This window comes from Equus przewalskii, chromosome 17, assembly GCF_037783145.1.
Source record: "Equus przewalskii isolate Varuska chromosome 17, EquPr2, whole genome shotgun sequence".
In the NCBI taxonomy this organism is placed as follows: domain Eukaryota; kingdom Metazoa; phylum Chordata; class Mammalia; order Perissodactyla; family Equidae; genus Equus; species Equus przewalskii.
In genome coordinates this window covers 50,001,947-50,024,440 of record NC_091847.1, presented here as the reverse complement: position 1 = coordinate 50,024,440, position 22,494 = coordinate 50,001,947, and the positions used below count along the sequence as shown (strand labels likewise).

At 35.7% G+C, this 22,494-nt stretch overlaps 1 protein-coding gene across 2 annotated transcripts in view; it reads left to right on the top strand.

The window, feature by feature from the left end:
* The window catches only part of TLK1 (tousled like kinase 1), a 144,109-nt gene that overhangs the window by 10,384 nt on the left and 111,231 nt on the right, over positions 1-22,494 (top strand). The window lies entirely within an intron of this gene.

Below are 22,494 nucleotides of genomic sequence, written 5' to 3'. Positions count from 1 at the left end.
CTTTTAGTTTAGCAACCATGCTTGAAAGACTATTTCTCTTTCCTGATGCCCACATATCATTTCTGGGTTGATGCTGATGTGTTTTGATTGTCAATTCCTTAATCAGTTTTTGCGACCTGGGAGATGAAGTACAAGATAGCCACTCTGGCAGTGGGTAGGGTGAGTTGGGGAACCCACAGAAAGCCACGATTGAGATGGATTGTCTCCCTGGCCTGTTGAAGAATTCTAGCAGAGTTGTGTCTGACAGGCAGATTTCAAATGATGTTCTAAATTGCTACCTTCATCATGTTAGTTCTTGTGATTTTCTGTGGCTTAAGAAGTGATCTAATTTATGAGACATGCTTTTAACGTTTAAGCAAGCACCAAGCATTAGATTTGGATTAGTGTTTCAAGCCTTATCTTTGATATGCACAAATATACTTTGAAGCACTGCATTGAAAATTGTAAAAGAGGCCTGCGTTGTGTTTTTGTGTGCTTATTTGTACCAAGAAGAATGCTTTGTGTGTACCAGGTGCTTACTAATGTGTGTTTACTAGTGGATGTGTAGGCAGTGTAGCATAAGGGTTAGGATTGTGGACCTTCTATGGATAGCCCTGGATTCGTGTTCTTTCTCTGTCACTTCTGAGCTGTTTGACCTTGGGCAAGTTACTTGCTGCTGTTATTTGTGTGTCTTTGCACATTGGTGAATTTTTTCTTTTGAGAAGAAAGTCAGGGACAAAAACAAGTTCATATTAGAGGGTCATTGAAAAGTAACGTTTAGGCTACATTCCCTCATATGTACATGTTCTCATATTGCAATTTTCATCATTATCTTTTAAATGAATGTATACTAACTTATTTAGTTGATATGTATACTAAAAATCCTAGTTGTTAGTCTCATTTCTTTTTACTATATAATGTGGCATTTATTATGCATATAATCTTTTTTTTTTCTTTTGAATTACTTCTTTAGTATATATTTCAAAGACTTTATTTGGCAAATGGCGATGAATATTTTTTTCATTTAATATATATTGTCATTGTTTTCCCAATGGGATAACTGGAATTTTGAAGTCTATTATTGCTTTTCAGAGATGAATCAATTGTCATAGCTTAAGAGTTTTATGGAAAGTTTACTGGTATAGTTTGTTCATTTAGCAAGTATTTTTGGAGCTGGAGCCCAGCACGGAGGAAACAGAAATATATAAGATATAGTCCCTGCCTCCATGAGCTTGGTCACAGTCTAGTGAGGAAGAGTATAATTCATAGCATGTAATTCATACTTTTAAAGAACACCTTGTGGATCAGATAAACCAATCTGTGAGTTGCCAGTTTTCAACTTCTGATATAAACAGACGAATTATAATATAGTTGTAGCATATACTATATTAAGGTGTTATATTCATTGGTCATTTGGTTGCGAGAAACAAACTTAAGCAAAACAGATTTATTATTAGAAAGAGGGGCTGGGTATCTCTTAGAACCCAGTTAGGCCTCGAGGGGACTGAACTAGAAACTGGAAATTCAAGAACTGTGGTAGCACTATTCTCTTGTGGATCGTAGAAGCAACCTTTTCCAGTGCTGTGAAGGAATGTTCTCTAAAAAGGAAAAGTGGGAAGGGAGGAAATTGTATTTCTATCACAGAGGCATAAAAAAGTGCTCCCTAGAGAAGAGAATTATATAGTTTCCCTCCAATTTAGCTATTAAACGGTATCTTCTTGTTTCAGTTGGTATGTCTTGATTGCTACTGAGATTGAACTTAATATTTCTATCAAAAGTCCATTGCCAGTTTTTCTTGAAGTGTGTGTCTTAGGTATTAGAGAATATGGTAGTGATGCCAGACCTTGTTATATTTGATGGAAACATTTTCTCCATCATGTTTTTCCTTTTTGTATGTTTCTATATTTTCCATTATATAACGTTTTATGTTGTTATTAAATTCAATACCAGTTTTTCCTTGTAATTTTTTTTTTTGAGGAAGATTAGCCCTGAGCTAACAACTGCCAGTCCTTCTCTTTTTGCTGAGGAAGCTTGGCCCTGAGCTAACATCCGTGCCCATCTTCCTCCACTTTACATGTGGGACACCTACCACAGCAAGGCATTTCCCAAGCGGTGCCATGTCCGCACCCGGGATCCGAACTGGCAAACCCTGGGCCTCTGAGAGGTGGAACATGCGAACTTAACCGCTGCGCCACCGGGCCAGCCCCTCCTTGTAATATTTTTAAGTACATCTTTAAAAGTTAGTACCCTCTAAAGTTCATGTACTCTCATTTTATTGATTCAATCAATTTTATTTTTTAATTTTATTTGGTTCATTTTCATATACTTTCATTATTGAAACATAACACATATAGAAAATGCACACAAATAAATTAATGCTCAGTGAATTATTATAAACCATGATTTGTGTAACTACCACTCAGTCAAGAAATAGAACATTGCCAGTGCTTCCAAAGTCCTCTTTCTGCCTCCAGCTGTCACTACCTTCTCCCTTTTCCCCAAGGCAATCACTATGCTGACTTAATGATGCCAGTTTTTGAACTTTATATAAATGGACTGACAGTATATATTTTGTTTCTAGCTACTTTCGCTGCACATGGTTTTGAGATTCATCCATGTTAATTCCTGTAACTGTATTCATTTTTGTTGTTCTATAATATTACTTTGTATGCATTTACCAGTTTATTTATACAATCGTGATGGATGTTTGGATGATTTCCACTTCTTGACTATTACTAATAATGCTGTATGAACATGTTTATACCTGTCTTTTCATGTACTGTTAATATCTGTTAAGTGTATACCTAACAGTAAATTTACTGGGTTATAGGATATGTATGGGTTTGCCTTTAGTCAAAAGTGCCAGTTTCCCAAAGTGGTTGTAACAGTTTGCATTCCCATGAACAGTGTATGAGAGTTCTCATTGCTCCACATCCTCATTAACAATTGGAATTGTTAGTATTACTATTTTATTTTTTTGCTGTTCTGATGGATGTGAAGTTCTATTTGTAGTTTTAATTTTCATTTCCTTGATGAGTTAAGATGTTTACCATTTTTTCATAAGTTTATTGGATACCTATTGTGAAGTGCCTATTCAGATCTTTTGGTTTGTTTTCCTTTGTGGTGTTTGTCTTTACAAAAAAAATAATTTATTTGAAGGAATTCTTTTTGTGTTTTGGATAAGTACCCTTTATTTTTTATTGAAAACATTTTCCCCTTGTTCAATGGTCTGCTTTTTCCCTTTCTTTATGATATTTAAGAAGTATCTCAAGTTCATACAAATATTTTCTCTCTTTTAATATAGGTATTTATAGTTGTAAATTTCTCTCTAAGCACTGTTTATTCCATAAGTTTTTATATGTTGTTTTTGTTTTTATTCATCTCAAGTGTTTTCTAATTTTCCTTTTGATTTCTTCTTTGACCTATTGGTGATTTAGGAGTTAATTTCCACATATTTGTGGGTTTCCCAATTTTCTTTCTGTAATTGATTTTTAATTTAATTCCATTGTGGTCAGAGAATATACTTTGTATGTTTTCAATCCTTTTCAGTTTGTTGATGCTTGTTTTATGACCTAGCATATGGTCTGTCCTGGAGAATGTTCCACGTGTGCTTTAGAAGAATGTGTATTCTATTGTTGGATGGAGTATTCTCTAGATGTCTGTTTGATCTAGCTGGTTTGTAGTGTTTAACTTTTCTGTTTTCTTTGTTAATCTTCTATCCTGTTCTATTCATTATTGAAAATGGAGTATTGAGGTCTCCCAGCTATTGTTGGATTGTCTATTTCTACCTCTGATTGAGTTGTATTTCATGTATTTTGAGGGCCTGCTATAAGATGCATATATGTTTATAACTTTATATCTTACTCATAGATTGACACTTTAATTGTTATAAAATGTTCCTCTTCACCTCTAAAAACATTTTAGAGGCTGTCTGATGTTAGTATATCCATTCCACTTCCTTTATGGTTACTCTTTGCATGGTGTCTTTTTCCATCCATTTACTTTCATCCTATTTGCGTCTTTGAATCTAAAGTGTGTGTTCGTAGACAGCATTAGTTGGATCTTGTTCTTTTTTAATCCAATCCTACAGTCTCTACCTCTTGATTTTATTGTTTAATCCATTCACTTTTTTTTTTTTAAAGATTTTGTTTTTTCCTTTTTCTCCCCAAAGCCCCCCGGGTACATAGTTGTGTATTCTTCGTTGTGGGTTCTTCTAGTTGTGGCATGTGGGACGCTGCCTCAGCATGGTCTGATGAGCAGTGCCATGTCCACGCCCAGGATTCAAACTAACGAAACACTGGGCCGCGTGCAGCGGAGCGCGCGAACTCAACCACTCGGCCACGGGGCCAGCCCCTAATCCATTCACTTTTTAAAATTTTTGCTGAGGAACATCTGCCCTGAGCTAGCATCTGTTGCCAATCTTCCTATTTGTATGTGAGCCACCACCACAGCATGGCCACTGAGAGATCAGTGGTGTAGGTCCGTGCCCAGGAACCGAACCCGGTCCACCAAAGTGGAGCGTGCCAAACTTAACCATTAGGTCACTGGGGCTGGTCCTCCATTCACATTTAATATTATTGATGTAGTTGGATTTATGTCTGCCATTTTGCTTTTTTTGTTTATGTCTCATATCTTTTTGTCCTCCTGCACCTCCTTTATTGCTTTCTTTTGCATTCAGTGAATATTTTCTAGTGTAACATTTTAATTCCTTTAATGATTTTTTAAACTATTTTTTGAGTTATTTTCTTAGTGATTGCTCTAGAGTTTACATTACATATCTTATTAGAATCTACTTCAGATTTATAGTAACTTAATTCCAGTGATATATAGAAACTACTCCTATATAGCTACTCCAGCCTCCCCGTTTTTGTTACATGTACACTTATGTTACAAGCCCAAAAATACATTTTTATAATTCTTACTTTATGTAATTTCATGTCTTTTAAAGAAACTTGAGGTTAAAAAAGGGAAACACATACATATTTATAGTTTTTATACCAACTTTATTATTTTTCATCTCTAGTTCTCTTAATTTCCTCCTGTGATTTAATTTACCATTTGATGTCAATTCCTTGCTCCAATAGAGCTTGTCTCCACCTGCTTTATTTATGTTATTATTGTTAAATATATTACATTTCTGTATATTATAGGCCCCAAAATACAATTGTATACGTGTTGTAGGTGCCATTGCTTTTTAAATCAGTTAAGAGAAGAAAGGAGAAAAAATATACAATTAAACTCTTTTTACTGGCACTCCTGTTTTCTTATGTAGATTTGAATTATTCTCTGGTGTAGCCAGAAGAACTGACTCTCATTCCTCTGCCAACTCAAATCTGCTGTTTAGCCCCTCTAGTAAATTTTTCATTTCAGTTATTGTACACTTCAACTCCAGTATTTTCATTTGCTTATTTTGTATATGTAATTCCTAACTTTTCATTGATATTTTCTATTTGATGAGACTTTGTCATGATACCTTCCTTTAATTCTTTAAGCACGGTTTCCTTTAGTTCTTTGAACGTATTTATAATAGCTGCTTTGATCTCATTGCTGAATCCAACGTTTGGGCCCTCTCAAAGGCATGTGCACAATCTCCCTGACCACCAGAGATGACTGTGGTTTTGGCCATGTTCTCTTTGTTTCTTTTGGTGATCTCACCATTAAGCTTTTGGCTGGTGTGCTTCTATTGCTATCATACCCAGTTGTTGGCTCCACTAATTGCTAGCTGATGGCTCAGTTGTTTTCATCAACATCTAAGGCATAAATTGCTCCACCGTCTGATTGCATTAAGTTAGGTCTCTGCAGATGCTAAGTGTTGCTAGTCTTTGAGACTTGTGCTTACCCCAAGAGGGCTCTTACTACCCTTCTCTTTGACTTGTTCTTATAGCTGGTGTGTAGCTTTGCTTGTTGCTACCACTGTCTTGGAACTACCAGCCTCCTTTTAGCTGTTCACTCCCAAGATCTCCATAGTTTTGGTCAATGCTCTTAGAAATAAACTTCCTCACAGTCTGTTTCAAATAAAGTTAGTTTACTTTGGTAGAGAACAGAGCTTTCTGTTTTTATGGTCTTTCTTTTACCCTGAAAAACACCTGCTTTGCTTCAGTGGAGTTAGAAGCAGAGATGGGAGATCACTTTTTTTTTTTTTTTTTGGTGAGGAAGATTGTCACTGAGCTAACATCTGTGCCAGTCTTCCTCTGTTTTTTTGTATGTGGGATGCCACCACAGCATGGCTTGATGAGCAGTGTGTAGGTCTGAACCTGCAAACCATCAGCCGCTGAATCAGATCACATGAACTTGACCACTATGCCACTGGGCTGGCCCTGGAGATCACTTCTTTTGAAGTGGTACCCCACTCTAGGAGTAGGGCACTGGGTGAGGATGGTAGCCCCTATTCTTAGCTTGCCTCTCTTAGTAAAGAACCTCTGCCTTATGAGTGAGCAGTTGGGACCCAGTATTTTTGGTGTACTATACCTGGACTAGAGCTTTTGGCTTATAAGTGGGGTTGGGGAAAGGGACCCACAGTCTTCTCATCCATGCCTGCCTGGCATAGAGTTTCTGCAACATGGAGCTGGGGGTGGGGTGGATGGTGAGAGATGCCAGCAGGCTTCTCCTCCTGGAATGAAATTATTGTCCTAGTCTGAGGTAGGGGAGCTCCTGTAGCACCCGTCTGGTGTAGAACTTCAGTCACCTTAAGTTGTGGGGTGTGAGTGAGAGTGGCTTATGGCTCAAATGTCACAAATGCTTGCTTTTCTCACTTCAATTTAGTGTATGTTTTCTTGAATAAATGTTTCTCCATTTGCTGTATGTCCTTAGGACAATTTCCAGAGGCATTAAATGGTTGGTTGTTTTTTTAAAAAAAATTTTCACCAGTTCAATGGCTATTTCACTGGAGAGATGGTCCACTGAGCTCCTCATGCCACTGTTCCTGAAATCCTACTCTCCTATGTTATCTTCAGAAACTTTGTTATTATTATTATGCTTTTCACATTTAGATCTATAATCCTCTGAAGTTGATATTTTTCTATGTGGAGTGAGGTAGGAGTAAGTTTCATTTCCATATGGCTATCTGATGTCCCAGCACCATTTATGGAAAAAAATTGTTCTTTCCCACTGTTTTGCAGTGCTTCCTTTTTTGGTAAATCAAATGTCTGTATCCAGAAACAGGTCTGTTACTAGGCTGTATATTCTGTATCATTTGTATGTTCTTGTGCTGGTACCATACTGTTTTAATTACCATAGTTTAATGATTAGCTTGATTTATCAGTAAAACAAACTTTCCTGCTTTGATAGTGAGTTATAAGGATGTTCTTCCAAGATTTCTGTCCCCGGATTGTTCAGTTGAATGCTAATCTAGGTAGCGCTGTGAAGGGATTTTGCAGGTGTAAGTAAGGCTACTAATCAACAGACCTTAAAATAGTGAGATTATCATGGATTATTTGGGTGGCCCCTGGGGTAATCACACAAACCCTTAGAAACAGAAGAGGCGGAAGAGAAGGCAAGAAGAAGGCAGAAGGACAAAGCAGAAGAGAGATGGGGTAGATGGAGAGGTCAGAGAGATTTGACTCAGAAACATGAAAAGGACTTGAGCTGCTCTTGTTACCTTTGGAAGGGGGCTGTGTGCCAGGGAATATAGGCAGCCCCTAGACGCTGAGACCAACCCTCACTTGATGGATAGCAAGGAAGTGGGAACGTCTGTCCACTACAGCTGCTTGGAACTGAATTTTGCCAATATCCTAAATCAACCTGGAAATGGATTCTTTGCTAGAGTTTCCAGACAGGAACACAACCTGGCTGATAGCTTGCTTTCATTCTTGTGAGACTCTAAGCAGAGAACCAGCTGAGTCATGCTGTGCCAAGATTTCTGACCCACAAAAACTGGAGGTAATGAATGGGTGTTTTAAGCCACTAAATTTGTGGTAAATTGTTAGGACGGCAATAGAAAATTAATACACACTTTATTGATTTTCTTCAAGATTGCTTTGGCTATTTTTGGCTGAGTTCTGCAAAAACAAACCAACCAATCTATTGGGGGTTTGATTGAGATTGCCCTGAATCTGTTGATCAGATCTTTACAATATTGAGTGTTCCAATCCATGTATATAGTCTAGTCTCTGCATCATTTCAATCGTATTTATAGTTTTCTCTGTAATAATCTTGCATAATTTTATTAACACTGCTAGGTGTTTTATTTTTATTTATTTATTTATTTTTATGTATTTATTTATTTTTTCTGGGAAAGATTTGCCCTGAGCTAACAACATCTCTTGCCAATCTTCCTGTCACTTTTTTTTCCCTCCCCAAAGCTCCAGTACATAGTTGTATATTCTAGTTGTAAGTCATTCTAGTTCTTCTTTGAGCTGCTGCCACAGCATGGCTACTGACAGATGAGTGGTTGTGGTTCCATGCCGGCATCTGAACCCAGGCTGCCGAAGCAGAACGTGCTGAATTTTAACCACTAGGTCATCAGGGCTGGCCCTTATTTTTAGTTTTTGATGTTATTGTAAATGATATCACTTTTTAACTGTTATTTTCTATTTATTGCTGATATGTAGAAATTCAGTTAATTTTTGCATATTTACTTGGTAATGAGCAACCTTGCTTGTAATTCTGATAGTTTATCTCAACTACATTCATTTTTCTATGAACATATGGCCTATGAATGATAATTTATCTTTTTCAATCTTACAGCTTTTTTTAATTGTCTTATTACAGTGACTGTCTAGTACAGTGTTGAATAGATTGGTTATAGTGGGAATCCTTGTGTGACTCCTAATTTTGGAAGTAGAGGGGACAGTCAGTATTTCATTGTTTAGTATATAGACATTTTGGATCTATCCTTTCTCAGATTAGGAAATTCCTTTCTACTGCTAGTTACTAGGTTGTTTTTGTTTGAATCATGAATGGATGTTGAATTTTATCAAATGCTTTTTCTACATCTATTTATTTATTTATTTATTTATTTATTTAAAAGATTTTATTTTTTTTCTTTTTCTCCCCAAAGCCCCCTGGTACATAGTTGTATATTCTTTGTGGGTCCTTCTAGTTGTGGCATGTGGGACACTGCCTCAGCGTGGTTTGATGAGCAGTGCCATGTCCGCTTCCAGGATTCGAACCAACGAAACACTGGGCCGCCTGCCGGAGCGCGTGAACTTAACCTCTCGGCTACGGGGCCAGCCCCTCTGCATCTAGTTAGATGATCATTTAACTTTTCTCCAGATTTTTTTTAATGCAATTAATTATTTTAATGCTCTTCAAGTATTAAACCAACTTTGATTTTCTGGACTAAACCTAATTTAATTGTAAGCCATTCTTCTTTTTATACAAGTTACTTTGCTGATCTTTTGTTTAGTATTTTTGCGCTTATGTTCATGAATGAGATAGGTCTGTGACTTGCCTTTCTCATAATGTCCTTGTCAGGTTTTGTATCAAGGTGATACTGGCTTCGTAAAAATGAGTTGGGATGTGCTTTTCTTTGTTTTAAAACCATTATCTCAAAGGATTTATGTAAGAAATGTGTTATAACTTCTTTAAATATTTGGTAAGATTCACTGAGGAAGCTTTCTAGGCCTGGACTTTTCTCTGTGAAGTTTCAAGTAATGGCTTCAACTTCTATAGTGTCAAAGTACTCTCTGGAGTTTCAATTTTCACATCAGTTTTGGTAGATTGTGTTTTCTAGGAATTCCTCCATTTTATCTAAACTTTCAAATGGGTCTGCATAAAATTGTAATTAATATTTCCTTGTGATCTTTCTATGTCTAGGATCTGTAGTGATGTCCTCTTTTTCATTCCAGATAATCACTATCTTTGCTCTTTTTTTTTTCTTGCTCCATCTTACCAGTTTATTAGTCTTTTCATGGAGCCAACTTTTAGCTTTGATTATTCTTTCTCGTTTATGTTTATTTTCTATTTGATTGATTTTTGCTGCTTTCTTTGGGTTTAATTTGCTGTTCTTTTTCTAGACTTTTGTGACATGACAAATGCTTAGCTCTTGGATTTTCAGCCTTCTTCCCCTTCCTCCAACATGTATTTGAGGTTATAAAGTTTCCTAAGCATGAATTTGGCTTCCTTTCTCAAATTTTTTTGCTTTTTTAAAAAATTAAGGTGAAATTCACAAAACATACAGTTAACCATTTTAAAGTGTATAGTTCATTCCCCCAGGTCTTGATATGCATGTGTATGTCCATATATATGTGTGTGTGTGTGTGTGTGTGTATTCAGCCCAAAACATTCCATAATTTCCACAATTTCTCTTTGATCCATGGATTATTCAAAAGTATATTGGTTAATTTACTTAAAAACTTAGTAAAGTTTTTCTAAATTGCTTTTTCTTACTGCTTTCTAACTTAGCTCACTATAATAAGAACTGAATCTATAAGATTTCAATTCTTTAAAATTTGAGACTTGCTTTATGACCCAACATATAGTCTTTCTTGGTAATTATTCCTTGTATATATACAACAACAGAAAAAATTTCAGAGAAAGTTTGTTAAAATGTCCCGAAATGATTGTAGATTTGTTTGTTTCTCTGTATAGTTTCTGTCATTTTTGGTTTTATATACTTAAACTATGTTATAGGTGTTTACAAGTTAAGAATTTTATATCTACCTGCTAAGTCAAACCTTTTGTTATGATGAAATGTTCCTCTTTATCTCTACTAATGCATTTTGTGTTATAGTGTACTTTAGTGTTAAGACAGATAACACTAGCTTTCAGTTGCTAAGTGTTTGCATGGTATTTATTTTTCTATTCTTTTACTTTCAACTTTTGTTTATATTTTAGCTGTCTTTTGTAAGTAGCACATATTCTTTAAAAAAAACTAGTTTGACCGTGTTTATATTTCAGTTGGAACATTTAGTAAATTCACATTTAAGATACTTACTGATAGATTTGGGTTTAAATTGATGTTCTTAATAAATCATTTCTGTTTATCCTGTTTCTTTGAAGTTTCTCTTACTTTCCTTTCTGCCTTCTTTTGGATTGTTGTTATTTTTTATTTCAAATAATCCTTCACAGTTAGCTTAATGGTTATATCCTTTTTTTTGTTTTTGTTTTTAGTGGTTATCCTACAAATTAAAATATGCCTTCTTGACTTGTTAAAGTGTAATGTAAGTCAGCACTTTTTCCTCTTCCTGGTAAATGTAACAGCTTTAGAAAACATCAAGTGTACATTTCCCTCTCCCAAATTATATGCTATTATTACTGAATAGTTTAGTTCTTTATATATCTTAACTACCCACAAGATAATATTAGTGTTTGTACAGTAATATTGCATTTATATTTACCTGTGTATTTACCTTTTTTTTTTAAGGAAAAAAAAAACCTGAGTTAATTTTATATCTGCCTGAAGAATACTCTTTAGTATTTTCTCTATTTGGGCCTATCTAGTGTAAATTGTTATTGTTTGTCTGCTAATGGGGATCTAGGTAGGCAGTTATTTTCATTTAGCACCGTTGCATATTATTGCAATGAGATCTGGTTTCCATTGTTTCTCTTCAGAAATTAGCTGTCAGTCTTATTGTTGCTCCTTTGATGGTAATCTAGCTTTTAGCCTCTGGTTGCTTTTCAGATTTAGGGGGATTTACTTCCAGTTTTCAAGCAGTTTTACTGTGATGTGTCTAGATGTGCTTTTCTTTTTTTCTACTTGGTGTTTGTAGGACTTCTGAGATCTGTAACTTGGGGCTTCCCTATCCAATGCTACTGGCTGTATGTGTCTATTTAAATTAATTATCATTTAAAAAGTTAAAAATTCAGTTTCTCACATTTCACATTCTCATCACCCACATGTAGTTTTAGCTGCCTTATTGGCAGATGGAGAACATTTCCATCATTGCAGAAAGTTTGTTGGCCAGCACTATTAAGGGCTTTCATAAGTTTTGGGAAATTCTCAGCCCATTAGCTCTTTGACTAGTGCTCTTGTCCTGTTGTCTTATCTCCTTCTGGGATGCCAGTTATATTTGTATCAGACTTTCTTATTGTATGCTGTATGTTTCTTATCCCCTTTTCTATATTTTCATCTTTTTATTCCTGTGTACCTTTTTGAAGATATGTTTTTCTGAGCTATCTTCTAGTTCACTAATTTTCTGTTGAACTATGTCTAATATGCACCAAACTCACTACTGAGTTCTTAATCCGTGTTCTTTTACTTTTTAGTTCTGGAAATCAATTTGGTTCTCTTTTGAGTTTCAGGTTCTCTGCCAGAGTTCTCAGTTTTACTATCAGCATGGTTGTTTGAAAGTCAAATAACTTTATTTTCTAGATCTGTTTGGGTCTTGTTGCATGTTTCATTTGCTATTCAGTCATGTGTTATTTTCTTGGCTTTCTGTTGTTTTTCTAAAATTACATTTGGGACTTTTTTTTAATGAAAAACTATAGAAATAATTTGGGCCTAGAATGATGGCAGTCTTCCAGGACAGGATTTACATTTACATTTACATTTTGGCAGAAGTAGAGGGACACTATAAATCTCATATTTTCTTGAGCCACTTTTCAGAATTGAGATTAGAAGCTGGACTGTACTCTTGCTCTGAGCTTTAATCCACTCTTGCTCTGAGATTGGGATCCCAATCCAAAGTTTGGGGGAGGCTCTAGATTTCATTTTTTGTCTGGCTAGCCCAGTGATGCTGCCAGAGTTTTGCGTAGCTTCTCAGCCTCTCAGTCACTAGTTCTGGAATCAGCAAATGCCTCTAGGGGCAGGGAAGCCTCATAGACCTGACTCATCTCTCTGGAATTTCTTTTTTTCCTGAATTTTGGCCCCATGATTCTTCACTGCCTAATATCTATAAGCAGACTTTTCTTTTAAAATTTTAGTCCAACTTTTCAAGTTTCCTCAGCCAGAAGATTGATCTGATTTACCTAATTGCCATTACTGGTAGTAAAAAGTTCTTATTTGCTTTTGTTTTTAATGCTTTCATTGGTTTGAAAATTTGGGGTGAATTTGAATCTTTTTTCCTCCTCTCGCCACTCCCTTCTTTCCTCTCTCCCTTCTTTCCTTTCTTTTGTTTTAATTGCCAATTGGTTATGTATAACAGTTTGAATAGGGCCAACTTGTGGAGTAGTTAGCCATCTGGAGTTGTAGGTTTAAGTTGAAGCAAAAATATCTTTGCCTTTAATGCCTTGAAGATTACTGTAATTTTTAAAGCATTTTTTGGGCAATGAAGTAGTACCGGTGTAAGTTATATTTGGGTTCAAATAAACAATCTTTAGAGCATTACAGTGTTTTTTTACCAGCTCTTTTCTTCCTTCATGAAATACTTATAATGAAGTTGGTTGCAGTGAGCATGATGCTGAAGAAGTATAACAAATCATAATGTTTGTCATTTACAAGAATTTGTAGTTTTGCATTTGTATATGATGTTTTTGGCTAGAATAATGTACAGCTGTCTTTAATGCCAGCAGCAGGCTGTAGTCTTCTTGGCTTTTGGATATTTTTCAGACATTGTAATTACTGGGTAAATTTGTTAGTAATCGAAGATAGTGGTAATGAATGTATCGTTGAGTAAATGATATCTGGGACTACTTTTTTTCTGTTATTATGAAAAGGCAATATATTGATAAAGTTCTAAAATAATATACGTAGCTCACAATCCTGCACTCAAATATAGCTTTTTGAGTCTGGAAAAAACTGTTTTCTAGTCAGTTAGTCATAGTGGAGTTGTATCTCATTCAGGAGTTATGTTCTAAAAGGTCATAGTTAATCTTTGCACCTTTCTTTCATAACTTAATGGCTGGGATCCATTTTTTTGATGGACATAGACACTGTTCCTTTAAGGTTGGATATTTTCTCAGTTCTTTCCACTACAGGTAAAAATGTGACACACATTTTTATTTTGTTACTTTGCTTCTTTTAAGTTATTGCCCTTTGAACAATAGTTTATTGGAAAAAACTGTTTTAGCTTTAGAAACAGACTTTTAGGGTTGCTAAATACACTATAACACTTCATATGCCTTTGGAAATTTTCATGCCTCATACGTTGTACTTATTGTTTCAATTTAAGTTATTTGGTCAAAAAGTACCAGTTTCTTTCCGGATATTACTATATTGTAAGAATTGTATCTACTTACAGTGCCACCAGCAACACACATATGAACCAGTTTAATGGAAACATCAGTGGTGGTATATTTAAAAAGTGTTTGGCTTGTTAAGTAGTTGTGATATTCCAGATTATTTTACTTGCATATATATATGATTACCAAGAACATAAGTAGTTTTCCACATGTTCATTACCTTTTCTGTTTGTTATTTAAGAATTATTTAAATTTCTTAAGACTTATTGAAAATGATGACAATTTTGAATTGCTTGATCATAAAATTGTTTAGATAAGTATCTTTTTTAGGAGAGAACCAAGTTAATTAACTGAGGTCACGTCTTTGATACCATGGAGCCATTACTACAGTTTATTACTTCCAAAGCTTACTTTTACTACAATATTTACTAACTACAAGGAATGTGATAGTTCTCATGTTAAAATTACTTGCATTTCTTTGTACTGTTTAATTTACTTCTCTAGATTAGGGAATAGTAGAAAAAAATGATCAGAATTTTAAAAGGGGGGTAAATTATTTCAGCTTGTTGCCAAAATACTAGCATCTGAAATTTGAGGGTTTGAAATAGAGACTTTTCAGATCAGTATACCAGGGTATGACAAGCTGCTTGCTAGGATCAATTTACAGTAATTTAACTCTTTACTTGCTAAAACCAAGATAAATATGTTAAATATGTTGTTTTAAGTATCTTAAGATTTAACAAATGTTGTTCTTAAATTTTCTGTTACTAAGTTATTGGCTAAAACATAGGTGCATGGCTAGTTAGAACACTGTCTGAAACTTGATGGTTGAAGGATTTTATTTTATCTTTGAAAGCTAATGATAAATTAACTCCCCACCCTGAGCTTGGTTTTAGCAAGAAAGTGATCAAAATGATAGAAACTTTTCGTTAATTATCATGAGTTCTCAGCAGTTTTATTGTGTATTTAACTGTTTTTAGGATACCTTTTCTAAATTTGTATAAAGTAAATATAACGTTAGCCCAGTTATTTCAGAATACAAAGCTGTATGATTAAGTCAGTGTATAAGTCCTATATTTGTTAAGAGTGCCCAAAGAGCTTAAGAACCTACGAAAGTTTATCCTAAGATTGAGAGTTACTCCAGATACAGCAGGTATTAAAAATAAAAGCATTTGTGCACGTGCCTGTGTGCCTCTGTGTATGTGTAGATGTCTTGGTTGTAGAAAGAAAATAAAAAGCTACATAGAAGACTGTGGTTTTTTACTTTTAAACAGATCATTGAATCAACATTTAAAAAAATGGATACCTCTTCTTTTTATTTGCTTCATTTTATTTCTGCTTTGCACCTAATTCGTTATTTTGGAATTAGATAAAGAGCACGAGTTGGCGAACTCTTTTTTGTAAAGGATGTGTTAGTAAGTATTTCAGGTCTTGTAGACTGTACCATCTCTGTTGCAGCTACTCTCTGCCCTTGTGCCGTGCGTGTGCGGCTCTGGACAATATGCAGATGAATGAGCATGGCTGTGTACCAATAAAACCTTATTTATGGACCTGAAATTTGAGTTTCATGTAATTTCTACTTGTGAATTATTCTTGTTTTGATTTCCCCCCTGCAATCATTAAAAATGTAAAAAACCATTCTTAGTTTGTGGGAAGTATAAAAATAGCCAATGCTACCCATCCCTGGTCTAGAGTAACTTTCCCTGAGGAAGTTGAGCTCTTCAAGTTAACCAGTTATCTAAGTAGTTTTGGCTAGTTTTAAGTTGAAGAGTAAATGTTTCTCTTTTAATAGATGGAGAGAAATTGTTAGCTCTGTATGTTAGTGAAAAGATTTTAGCCAATTGTGCTTTTTTTTCTTTTTAGTTTTAATTGTGGTAAAAGACCCATCACATTTACCATCTTAACCATTTCTAAGTGTTGAGTAGTGTTACGTATATTCACATTGTTGTACAATCTCCAAAACTGATTCCTCCTGCAAAACTGAAACTCTATGCCCATTAAACAACAGCTTCCCATTCCCCTCTGCCCCAGCCCCTGAAAACCACCATTTAGTCTTTGTGTCTATTAATTTGACTACTTGAAATACATCATGTAAGTGCAGTCATACATGTTTGTCTTTTTGTGACTGACATATTTCCCTTAGCATAATGTCCTTAAGCTTTATCCATGTTGTTGCATGTATCAGAATCTCCTTCCTTTTTAAGCCTGAGTAGTATTCCATTATATCTATATACCACATTTTGTTTATCCATTCATCCACTGGTGGACACTTAGTTGCTTCCATGTCTTAGCTATTTTGAATAATGCTCTGTAAACATGGGTGTATAAATATCTCTTTGAAATCCTACTTTCTGTTCTTGATTAGATACATACCCAGAAATGGGATTACCGGATCATGTGGTAATGTTATTTTTAATTTTTTGAGGAATTGCCATCCTGTTTTCCATAGCAGCTGAACCATTTTGGTCCCGTGCCGCCAACAGTGTACAAGTGTTCCAATTTCTCTACGTCTTTGCCAACAGTTTTCTGGGTTTTTTTATTGTAGCTGTCCACATCTCATTGTGGCTTTTATTTACATTTCGTTAATTATTAGTGATGTTGAACATCTTTTTATATGCATTTGGACCATTTGTATATCTCTGGAGAAATGTTTATTCAAGTCCTTTGCTTGTTTTGAAATCAGGTTATTTGTTAGCTGACCATATTATTTATTTATTTATTTTTGAGGAAGATTAGCCCTGAGCTAACGTCTGCCACCAATCCTCCTCTTTTTGCTGAGGAAGACTGGCTCTGAGCTAACATCCATGCCCATCTTCCTCTACTTCATATGTGGGACGCCTACCACAGTATGGCTTGCCAAGCGGTGCCCTGTCCACACCTGGGATCCGAATCGGTGAACTCTGGGCGGCCAAAGCAGAATGTGCAAACTTAACTGCTGTGTCACTGGGCAAGCCCCTGACCATATTATTTTAGGAATACTGTTTCTTTGTTCTCTTTCAGTGTGTCTACAGGTACAGATAAGTAAATTGACATAATTTATCCTTGCTTATAAAGGTAGTATCTTGCAAGAATGAGGAACACAGTAAGTGGAAGTTCTGATTTGCTGAAAGCCAGTCTAATAGAGAAACTAACCATTTCATAGTTATTTTTAACAGTAGATGAACAGCACCCTGGGAAGATGAAGTACATATAATGTGACTAAAAAAGAAATAGGATTGATTTTTGTGTGTCACATAGAATTATTCAATCACAACTTGCCTATATATTGGTAATCAAATAGTACGTTAAGCAGATAAGTTTAGAGAATTTGTATGCTGTGTGGTATTTAGGCTTACATGGTGAATAGTTCGTAAAATTGGTGCTGATGTACCCAGCCAAAATCATTTCAGGTTTTCTTCTTTTACATTATTTGTCTTTCTCTTTATAGTGTGAGTTCCAGCGTTGTCTTATTTGTCTTTTAGGCACAGTGACTTATAATAGTGCTGATCATATAAACGATCCATAGTATGGTTGAATTGTTCAGTGTCTTAGATGGTCAGTGAAAACAGTTTTTCTTCATCTTTTGTTCTTTTGCTTTCTGTATATTGAGCTGGGCTGTCTTTGTACCTATTCTTCCTCTTGCCACCCCATGCTCTTTGCCAATGATAATTGAGCCATTGCCCATAAAACAGTCCTTTGATTGGGCCTTAGTCTTTGTTGCTAGGTGAATAGGATGAGTGAGGCCTGCAGGAAGAAACTCATTGTCCCTAAAACACACCAAATTCAGTGTCTTCAAAAAGAAACTCATGATATCTCCCCACACCAGGTCCTTTTTTTAGTAACTGTTACTACCAGCTATCTGTGTGTAAACCAGAACACTTCCCTTTCCCTTACCTTTCAAATTCACTGTCACCAAGTCCTGTTGTTTCTTTTCTGTTCTTAGATACCTTTCTGATCTGCTACTGTTGTAGTCCAAGCTACTGTCTTCTCTTACCCAGATCACTACAGTGGTTGCCTAACTGGTATCCATGAATCCACTCTGGAATCTATAATTAGGCAGAAATGCAGAAGCTATAATACTTCCCAAGTAACAGTATTTAATATTCCACCTGACTAAAGTAGCTCAGCTTGTATCTTGTAAAAAAATTTATTATTATGAGCTATAGGAAATTATAGTTCCTTGATTTTCTAAATAAGGTCTGTCATGTTATTGAGTGTCTATTATTTGTCAGGAGGCATTTACCCATATATAGTATTGCGTTCATCTTCCCGTCAGTAAATTAGGTGATTATTCTCATTTTATCAATGAGAAAACTAAAGTTGAGACTTACTAAGCAGTAGTGCTGAGATACAAATTATGTTATGTTTTTTAGACCAGGTTTCTTCAACTTGAGAATTTGGGGATGCCTGAGAATATCCGTTAATTCATTCAACAAATATTTATTGAGAGTCTTTTATGTGTTGAGCAGTCTTTTAGGCACCTTGATATCTCAGTGAACAAATAAAGCCCCCAAATTCTTGTTCTTTTGGAGCTTATATTCTAGTGAGAGGAGATAGGCTGACTCATTGATACAGCTGCAGTCTCAGAATGACTATATCTGCCAGAGAGTTTCAGAACTAAGAAATGTTTGCCTGTCTTGGCAGGGGAAGGAGATATGTGAAATTTACCCAGGGTGCTCTCTAACCTGGAATAGCAGAGTAATCTATAACCTGGGGTAGCAGGGTAATCGCCAGTTCTTGCCTAGAGCTATGAACATGTGGCCTTACTAGTGATCAGGTGTTCTGTTAGCCTGTCTTAGAGTTGTCTAGTAGGCTGAATGGGCTTCAGTGCTGTGTCAAGTGTCTCCAAGGCCACCCTCATGTTCAGAGATTTGCTAGAAATTCTAGCGGGCTCAGCATATAGTTTTACTCAGGGTTGAGATCTATTAGAGTAACATAGTAAAGATACAGAGCCGGATTGTAAGGGAAAAAGGCCTAGGCAGAGTCTGGAGGAATCCATATGTAGGCCTCTGTATGTTCTCTCCCTCACAAGAGGGAGCACACACTCTTCCCCCAGCAAGGACAATGCAGCAACATGTGTGCATCGTGTTTGTTCAGGGAAGTCCACTAGAGACTCTGCACTCAAGGTTTTTATTGGAGGCACTTTCTTCTTCCTAATGTTTGCACAAACAGTCTGGGCACTGTGAGCCACTCTTACCAGTTAGGGAAAGGTGGGGATATCTTTGTCGGCAGGCCTTTCTGACGATAGGATCTTCAGCTCTACTATGTTAACCCTTTTCTACAGAGTTACCTAGTGACTCTGGGTGGAGATTGCTGGGGTGGGTCTGGGGAGAGATAAATATTTACATATTCTCTCTCCTACCATGCTTTGGGAGTCATTGTTGTAAGAAAAAATCCTAAATTCAAATAAAATGTTTTAGGTAGAAAGATGTTTGGTGGAGCACTGTTTTTAATAACAAAAAATTAGAAACCACTTGAATCACCGATGGTAGGGGAATAATTAAATATATTACTGTATATCCATTCAATGGAATGTTAAGTAGCCGTGAAAATAATGTTCACGAAAACATGTCATAATGTGGAAAATTGCTTTTGTATTATTGAAAGAATATGGAATATAAAATAGTAATTAGTGTAGAATCTTGACAGTAGTGATGGCTGTCAGACAGCTCTGTTAGTTCTGAAATTTGTGAATGTCCGTAAAATACAAATTCCCTCACAAAAATGTAGGAAAATATAAAAAGTTAACTTTTTGTTATGGAAAAATTTTTACATTTATTTAAATAGAGTGAATATTGCAATGAATCCTAATATACCTATCGCACAACCTTGACAATCATTAGTTTTAGCACAAAAGTTTATTTGTAAGGAAATTTAAATAAACTTCATTAAAACGTGTACACTGCATTAGGGACTGGCTGGTGGCCTAGTGGTTAAGTTCAGTGTGCTCCACTTTGGTTCAGTTCCCTGGCATGAACTTACACCACTCATCAGTGGCCATGTTGAGGCGGTGACCCATGTACAAAATAGAAGATTGGCAGCAGATGTTAGCTCAGGGTGAATCTTCCTTAGCCAAGAAAAACCCCAAAAAACCCCTACAGACGGTTTTATTTAGTCCATCTCCAGCAGGGAAGTGCTGCATTACGCTGCATTATATTATTAGAGTAGTAACATTAACATGCAGTGAACTTATTATATAAATACTTAAGTTTATAATTTATCTGAAACTTGGTTTTTATGGCAAAGAATTGCCACTGTCATTTTCATCATTAATATTATTTATTGAGTTTATTTAGGGGGGACTTTTTTGAAAGCTTTTCAGTAGGGGGTTGGGTAACTATATGAGTTTCTGAATATTTAACTACCGATAAGTAAAAACAAATCCAGACTGAGAATTGGACACATAGAGGTTATGTAAGTTCCTCTCATTTAGCAGCACCTAAGCAAATGATAATTTTATTACATTATCAACTTTCAGGGTTGCTGTGGCTGAGATTGTAAACCTAGAAACACCTTTGAATGCCATGAGCTACTATGAAGTGTAATCTTAATTGTTGAATAAAAGTATACAAGAAAAAGACGGCAAGAAAATAAACCTGAATGTTGACATTGATTATTGGAAGTATGTCTTTCTGGGGGAACGTTATGATCTTAATGGGTTTATGCGCTAATTTATGTATCTGGAACCTAAACTTTAGGCATTTTCAGAGTTTTATAGCGATTTAGTACTAGGAATGATGGTTAAAGATTATTTTTATTTTCATGAAGCAGGATAATTTGTGTTAAACATGTCTATGTGGGCGTTTAGAGCAGGTAGGGTTCCTAAGCAGAGTAGTCTGTTTTTTGGGAAATCTTGTGGATTTATTAATTAAGAAACTTTATTTTTTCCTCCCCTGTTTGAAGGCTTAGGTTAGAGAAACTGAAAATAAGTGCGTAAATTGGACTGCTCTGTTGTCTGCTAATAACCTTTTGTTGTTTTCTCACATGATTTACTTGGGATACAATTTTGGACAACTTGCTTATTTTCTGGGACTCAATAATAGTAAGTCAAAATTGTTGAGGCTTTATATTCCAGGAATCTGCTAAGGGCTTACAAACATTATCTTATTTAATTCACATAACAATTTTGCAAGGTAGGGTCTGTTATTACCAGGATGTTATGGATGAGGAGGTCACTAAGTGGCAGAGCTGGGATTTGAACTCAGTCTAGCAGCAGAGCCCATGCTCTTAACCTTACAGCTATATTGCTACAATAAATGTCCACAGAAATCTATTTTAGGAGTCTCATTGAGGGTATGATAGAGATGATGTTGGTGAAATAATATGTTGAAATCACTGTATAAACATTTGGAATATTTTATCCTTGTTTATTATAATAATTGTTTTAGATAGTGTTTTTATAGGTAGATAGTGCTCAACTTGGACTTCTTACATATAGTACATGCAGCTTCCTTCCTGGTCAGAGGTTTACTTCCCTGCTGGAGATGGACTAAATAAAACCGTCTGTAGCCCTTTGCTCACCCTGCACTATTGGGATAGAAGAATAGACCAAAAAGGGGTACTGCAGGGCAGTGAGTCATCACTCTTCTTTTGAGGGTATATCAAATGGTTACCTCTGAGGAGTGGGATTTTGGGAGACAGAGAAGTATTGGGACTTTTCACTTTTATATTCTGTATCGTTTATTTCAACAAGCATGTGTTACATTAGTAATGGGAAAACGCATGAAACTAAAAAGTAATTAGTACTTAGATTAGGGACTGGATACCAGTTGACTTTCTGGTAGTGAGGAGAAGGTAAGTACTAAGTCAGTTTTTGCCAAACTCCTTATTTTGGAGCTTTCCTAGAGAATCTTCCTTCATACATGTGCAAACACGTACTTTCTCTGCTCACTTGCTCTCTCTCTCACACCCACACCCTTCCACCCTTCCACCCTTCTTTTGGGCCCTTCTTTGGGGACAAGGATCCTTAGTTGAGTGCATATAAGTTCTAACAAAAAGGAATATAACTTAACCTCTCTCAGTGTCTCAATTTCCTTATCTTTAAAATGAGGACTATATGTTAAAATAGAAAAATAGCCTAGTATAAAAATAGATATATATGTGTGTCTATGTGTATGTACACACATTTATATGTATGCATATGTATACGTGTATAGAGAGATTGATTTTAAAAATAGCAAATTATTATAAGCCTGAAACTAGAGCAGAGGAGTTAGTTATATCACTACTACATTAACAAAAAGAAATTAGACATTGTAGTATATGCCATTCTACCTACCAGGATCTTCTGACCTCAGGGAGTTAGCTGGAACAGAGCTTATAGATATTATATGTGCCAGTGTTTATTGATCACTTGTGTTTAGCATACATGTATACCTACATTTATTGAATACTTACTAAGTGACAGGTGTAATTCAGAACTCTTTTTTGGGGGGGGGGGCGGGCTTAGGAAGGTTATTCCTGTGCTAACTAACATCTGTTGCCAATCTTCCTCTTTTTTTTTTTTTTTTTTTTTTGCTTGAGGAAGATTAGCCC